The sequence below is a fragment of the Triticum dicoccoides genome, chromosome 5A (assembly GCF_002162155.2).
Source record: "Triticum dicoccoides isolate Atlit2015 ecotype Zavitan chromosome 5A, WEW_v2.0, whole genome shotgun sequence".
Taxonomy (NCBI): Eukaryota; Viridiplantae; Streptophyta; class Magnoliopsida; order Poales; family Poaceae; genus Triticum; species Triticum dicoccoides.
In genome coordinates, this window is record NC_041388.1 from 707,027,442 (window position 1) to 707,035,018 (window position 7,577).

At 42.6% G+C, this 7,577-nt stretch overlaps 1 pseudogene; it reads left to right on the forward strand.

Annotated features, from left to right (window-relative positions):
* The first annotated feature begins 5,410 nt into the window (after positions 1-5,410).
* On the forward strand, positions 5,411-7,330 carry LOC119300550 (annotated as a pseudogene).
* Positions 7,331-7,577: the final 247 nt, after the last annotated feature.

Below are 7,577 nucleotides of genomic sequence, written 5' to 3' on the forward strand. Positions count from 1 at the left end.
GAAACTGAAACCCAGGGATCTAAGGGCCCAACAGTCATCTATATTGTTCAGAACCCAAACAGTTTCCATTCACATGAGCCAACCAATAACATGAAAACAATACGTGCATGTTAACCATATGACTGAACTGTCGGTATCAGGTAGCTTACCAAACTGGACCTTCCAGTGACTGCCTGTACCAAGTGCCACAGCATAAACATGTCTCACATGTCTACCATATGACTAGTTGAACCTATGTTAACCTTCACCGAGACTAGACCGTACAGTGTGAGCACATCATACGATGCCCATCTCAAAGGACGCAGCTATGTAAATAGATTTTAACTCCACGAAGGTTGCATAGTTTAGCCCCACGATGAAGATCCCTATCGTCAAGAGAATCCATCGACACGCAAATCAACTCAACACTCTGACCACCCTTCCAGCGTAGCCAACTGGACCAAGTCCAAAGAAGTTCAGCATTGAGAGAAATCGTTGGCATACTCTTCTTGGGCAGGGTCCTATAAGCCCTATACTTTTGTAATTCATACAACTCTGGGCACGCCAAACGATTGTCCACTAGCTAGATAGTCATCCCATAGGCTTTAACTTTCCCTTTTGATGGCAGGAGTCGGAGTTATGACTATAACCTAATTAACCAAACACACCCACAAGGGTCATGTGGTTTCACGGGACTGGTGAGCACAACATGTGGCATTCATACAACACCCTTCTCCACACGTAATACGTATGCAAGCACCTGAAGCCATGGTGAGCAGAGGCTGCTGTGCTCCACTCACAGCAGGCCCGTATCTTGGCATGTGCAACCGGAGCGGTTGCACAGGGCCTACAAATTCCGGGGGGCCCCAAATCGGGGATTAGTTTTACTAATGGTCAAGGAATTAGGCACTAATGGGCTTTTAAGAGCTAAATAAATGAAAAGGACACGCCCTAAAATCCAGGACAACATCGGAAAAAACCCCTTCTCCTCCCGCCAGACGGGGAACCCGGAGCTGGACATGCAGATCCATTTCTCGTGGTTCTTCTTCCCGTTCCATCGCGCGTACCTCTACTTCTTCGAGCGCATTGCCGCCAAGCTGCTCGGCGAGCCTGACTTCGCGCTGCCCTTGTGGAGCTGGGACGTGCCGGAGGGGATGCGGATGCCGTCCGAGTTTGCCAATTCGTCGTCGCCGCTCTACGACCCCGTGCGGAACCCGAGGCACGCGCCGCCCACGGTCGTGGACCTGGACTTCGTCGACGTCGAGAGCAACTTGACCGATGAGCAGCAGATCCGCCGGAACCTTAGGACCATGTACAAGCAGGTGCGCTACCTGTATCTATCTTTGTATTTTTGAACTTACTTATAAAAGTAACGTGTCGAAAATGGGCCACTAGCTGCAGCCCATTTATGGGCGTAAGACATTCAGTGAAAGTACATAAAGACTGAGGGGCCTTTTTATCATCATACACGCTTGGTATAGTGGCTAGTGCTTGCTATTGTTGTGCATTTGTGTGTGTAGCAGGCCGAACCGAGCATACAAATAGACAGGCAGTCTGCGGCAGCGTGCACGCTAACCACGTTGGCAAGGAACGACGTGATGTTTTGGCCTTTTGGGACAATTCTTAGAGTTGGTTGTACTATAAGATACTGACTGACTTGGGGATGGCGTGAGAAGTATTCAATGGTGGTTAGCGCATATGCATATCTGATGGGATGATTAGAGAGTTTTTGGATGGAGAAAAAGAAGCGAGATGGTCTCAACCATGGAACACAACGATGAACATTTCCTTTCTGAAAAATATTGAAGGGGGCTGGAAATAAGAAAAGAAACTTTTGTTATACCTCGCAAAAAAACTTTGGTTGTATATGAGAAAATATACTGGAATAAAACAAATATGGAAATTGATCTGTCCAGACTTATTATATGCAGACCCGTTTATGTTTCATTTTTCATTTTTAATAAAATTTATAGTTTGAGAATTGTTCTTCTCACATTGTAATAACTCATATATATCTCAATGGACGACTGATAGAATTGCTTTATTGCTTGCTGTAGGGGGCAAAAAGTAGATAAGTTTTCAACATTGTGATAATCAATAATGAAATTTGAAATGTCCTGAAATTAATATTTGTATGGAATTAAGTGTAAGCATGCAAAGCATGTGCTAAAAAGACGTATATAGAACCATCGACCAAATGGTGGTTTTATTACGTGATGTGAAAGCCACATAGCGTCCCAACAAAACAGAGGTTAACTGGACATCGTGTTGATCACGGGCTTCATTGCCCAAGGCGTTGTAACGCTACTCTTAGGACGGTTTTATTTAAATTTTAAAAAAAGTTGGAAATGGAAAAAAATGGATCCCAAGAATGATCAAAAAATTTACAAAAAGGTACAAGAATTTAAATAATGTTCAAGGATTTGAAAAAATGTTTGCCGATTCAAAACATATTCATGAATTAGAAAAATATTCACTAGTTTGAAGAACATTCATGAATGAAAAAAAATGTTAGAGAATTTGAAATATGACCGCAAATTCGAAAAAATATCCTTCAATTCCAAGAATGTTCTTTAATTTAAAATATGTTTATGAATACAAAAAATGTTTGTGAATATGAAAATGTCCATGAATTCCAAAAATATTTACAAATTTGAAAATGACCCAAATTTGAAAAAATATTCACCAATTTGAAAAAAGTACATGAATCAAAAAATGTTCAAACTTTCAGAAAATGACCAAAATAAAAAAATGATCACAAACTGAAAAACTTGTTGGAAATTTAAACATGTTCATCTTCCTCTCGTGAAGCATTCAACATTTCTTACTCGCATCTCGATTGACAAATTTGCTCCCCTAAAAATAAGCTGATGGTTTTGTGCAAGTTCATCGAACACATTAGTGGCTTCACCGCGAGCAATGCAGGTGGACCTCCTTGTACGCAACTCCTTCTCAGGTGTTATTGATGTCGCCAGGACGCAGTATGGTCGCTAATACGAGCGCTCGCACTCTCATGGAACACCGTCGAATGTTCTGGATAGTTGACCATCTCTGCGCATGCATGGTATGAGCGCTGGAACTATTGCTTGCGCTCGTTGCGAACAAACCGTCATAGGAAGAAGTGTATTTTTAGTCTCCAAAATGATGAGGGGAAGATCAAAGATCAAGCAAAGCTCAAAACTTATATTACTACAAAACTCTTTTCGGGGCACTGGATGAAGAGAATATCACCCTTGACGAGAACCGAACAGAAGATATTCCATGAGTCAAAATAGAAGAGAATGATATCTTCATGGCGCCTTTCGATAAATATGAGTTGGGAGTTGTGGTGTTCCAAATGGAATATAACAAGCTCCAAGCCCTGATGGTTTCCCCGCAAAATTCTGTTAGAATTTCCGGGATGTCATCAATTTGATCTGTTGTTCAATTATCTTCATGCTTAATTTTGGCGGGATCATTTTTTTGCCGAAAATTAAGGAGTCTGGAAGGATCCAACAATATATACCCATGTCTCCTTAATGTTAGCTTCAAAATTTTCACCAAAGCAACTACTAATAGGCTCAACATGGTTGTCAGCCATGTTGTCCAACCATCTCAAACATTTTCACGCAAGGAAGACATATAATCGACATAGTAGTAATCCTACATGAGACAGTTCATGAGATACAACAAACAAACATGAGTAGAGTAGTTTCCAAGATTGACTTTGAAAAGGCTTATGATGCCAGTGGATCCAATTTTTTTACTGGAGGTATTATGGCTATCAAAGTCAATAACGACATAAGCCATTACTTTCAGACGAAAAGGTCTACGTCAGGGCGACCCCATGTCTTCAATAGTATTTATCATTCTTGCTGGCATGTTAACTATTCTGATTGAACGCGCCAAGTAGGACTGTTAAATATAGCAAGCGGACTGGAAAATATACCAAATTTTGACATAGATCATGTAATGGTGTATCTTGAGTGTGGAAAACAAAATTCAATGCTAGCAGATAAAGCAACGGTCGCTTCGCCGTCAAACTAGACCCGTTCTGTTTGGAAACCCGTTTCTTTCTTGGAGATGATTTGATTTCTAAGCAATGTATGACATAAATTTTGCGCAACCTTCTCAATTTTCCACCACGCACTACATGGATCTTATGATGACACCATGTCAAGTTTCAATATTTTTTGGAGTCTGTTTGTATTTTTTTGAATTAAAGAAACAACATACTCACATTTGGAGTCGAGTCTTGGCACCCTCATGTTTGGAATTCATTTCATTTTTCTGTATAAGGCCTAAACCTAGACTCAAGGACACAAATATGATTTTCTAACCTAGTCTTGCCAACCTTTTCACGCAATTGCAGTTCAAATTTGAATTATATCCTTTAAATATATGTAAATGCACTTAATGACGTAAAATATAGCAAGTGAACTCCGGAAGATGCCAAATTTTTACATGGATAATCTAATAGTGTATCTTGAGTGTAGAAAAAATGTCAAGGCCAACGGATGAAGCATCGATCGTATTCATTTACGTCATGTAAAATAAAATAAAAAATAAGAAATAACTGAGCATTAAAATAAAGAGGAAACAAATAATGTACAAAAGGAAAGATAGACAAGAAAAGTGTGGAAAACAGAAAAAACAAAAATCCTTGTCGAGTGCAATAGAAAGACACTCGGCAAAGACAATGGGAAAGAACATTTGAAAGAAAAATAAATAAATATTTGTTGAGTCTCAAAAGAAAAGAACTCGGCAAAGATTCCTTTGCCCAGTGCAAAAAAAAAAAAGAACTCTGCAAAAACTCGGCAAACATTTAGAACTGGGTGAAATATCAAATTCTAGTAGTGAGTGCATCAATTTTACGAAATTACAATCTGACCTTACTATTTTTCTATAAACAATGTTTCTGAATATTGATTCAATTTTGTCATTTTCTTCTCATAATACTATGGATTCATTTTTTTGTGAAACTTCCTAACGAGTATACTTATCATTGACCATGTACATTAAATTAAATTTTGTTTTTCCCCACTATACATATTTTCGATTTACATGCGTGGATACCCTTGCAGCTGGTGGCTAGAAAACTGTGCTATTCATGGTGGTCAATTACCCGAAGCAACTTTGACCGTGGACCGACGCGAGCCGTGACCCATTTTCGAATTCCGTTCCCTCCCTCCCCTTGTTTTTCTTCAACCAAACCCTGCTGCCGTTCCCCATTCCTCACCTCGTCGCAGCACTCTAAATTTCAAATGGCGACTAGCTAGTCGGATCCAAGAGTTCGTCTTCGTCATCGCCTTGGGAGTGGCCGGATCAAAGTTTTCTTCACTCAGGTAAGAGAATCGGACCTCGATTTTGCCCTACGTGCGAGAATCCAAGTGTTCGTTACTTCTGAATTTGACCAAACCATTTTTCCTCTATACTCACGTACAGAACATCCATGGAAGATACCAAGTCGCCGGATAGTGAAGGCAAGGCCGATCGCTTTCGCGTGATGGAGCTCCGTTCCGGGCGTCGAGTCCGGCGCTCGCCGCCGCCACGTCGAGTCCGCTCCCGGCGTGCTCCATGCGGAGGAGCTGATGACCGCCTCAGCGCCCTCCCGGACGACATGCTCCTCCTGGTCCTCGCGCGCCTGCGCTGCGCCGGGCACCAGCATCCTCTCCCGCTGCTGGCGAGACCTCTGGACCTGCCTCCCCGATCTCACATTCCGCGACGTCGCGCCCGCCAAGATCGAAGCCGTGCTCGCCCGCTTGGCTTCTTCACCTTCGGTGCCCGCCATGCTCGACATCGAAATCCCTCCAACCTACTGTGCCGATGATGGTCGCTTGAGCCAACTGCTCGACTCCGTGGCGAGGTTCTCGCAGCGGGAGCTCATCTTCGGTTACCTATTTGGCATGTACTTGGAAGCAGACCTGCCCTGCTTCCCGCGTGCCACGTCAATCGAGTTCAACTGCAACAACAATATCTGCTTCACACAGCTGCCGGCCGACGAGTTCTCGGCGCTGGAGAAGCTGTCCCTTGGGGGCGCCAGCATCATTGATGTTGATACCCTGCGCCTGCGCATGCTCAGCGTCAGCGTGTCTACATCTGACATCAAGGTCCACTCGTTGTCGTTGCAGACGCTTCGTGTCAGTGGCTACCTGGTATGCATCAGTAACATTGACATATGTTGACACCCATGCTTAAGCAGTTGAAATTGGACATCCAAACCGACACGGACCTCAGCGTGTCCATCTCGGCACCAATGCTGAAGAAAGTCGAGTGGTTTCGCTCTTTTCGAGAGATGAATCTTCTCTTTGGTTTTTGGTATCTGGAGAGCACGGACATGAGGACAGCAGACAGCTTTGGACCGGGAGGTGGCGACTACTGGCGAAATGAAGACTCTTCTGCTCATCACCTCTGTTTGGTTATAGTTGCGAGTGTATGTCTCTTTTCTATTTTACCCAGTCCACAGAATTTATACTCCTTGATGGTTTTTATTCGTTATATGCATCATATCCTGCGAAATTCTTTTGTTTTGCAAAGGAGGTGGACTTGGCACAAGAGGTTGAGTTTGCACAGGAGATGGAGAAGCTTCTGGTTATCGACTTCTCTGTGTTGGATCTAACTCTTCTAACGCGTGGGCATGTTTTTGGAGCACTTATGTGGCGTCTCCTTGGATGGCATCAGATTTGCGCTGCTACGAAAAGGCTTCTAGTCCACTTATCATCCTGGTACCCGGTAATTCTCCTCTCTTGCTTCTACATCTTGCAAACGTGGTACGGTACATGTTATTTTTCATATGGAGGCATATATGTATTACATCGGCCGGACATGTTATTTTCTTTCTTCTCGCGGGGGGTACACACATTATACGGTACATGTTCTTTCTTTTCTCGCAGGAGGTCACATTACATGATTTTATTTTCTTTTCTTGCGGCAAACACACATCACATGATTTTATTTTCTTTTCTTGCGGCAAACACAAGGTAGCCTTGAGATAGTGTCTCAACTCTGGAGCATAAAGAAAAAAATGCATGTTAATACTCTTCATTTGCTTTAGGAGAGAGAAGCATGCCCAGCAAATTGTCCTTGCGACGAGCCAAAGAATTGGAGATGCCAAAGTATCTCCTTGATGTGTCTTGAAGAAGTGCACATCGACGGCTTCACTGGAGACGATCATGAATGTGATTTCTTGAAACTGATATTCAGATCCTCGCCAATGCTTAGCAAAGTGTCTCTGAAACTGGAACTTGAATTTGGAGGTTGCACCAAGAAAATCTACAACACTTTCCTAGCGTATCCTGATGTGGAGGGCTATGTTTATCTCGTCTCTGGTGAACTGGTTCCGCCACCATCTGATTATCTAGCATGCTTATGATGCAACAAGATTGTTTCGTGTGAGGGGGATACAAGACTATATTTTGTCATCCTCATCTCGTATTTTGTTTTGGAGTGACAGAGATGCAACTATGTAATCTTTATCCTTACCTGGGCCTTGTCGGAGCCAAAATTGATGCAATGACTTGGAAGATGTTACCTATAAAATCTGAGACATATATATAGTTCTTGGTCAGCGTATTTCATTATTAGCTTTATAACAGAGTATCCCTATCCCTTCTTATAAC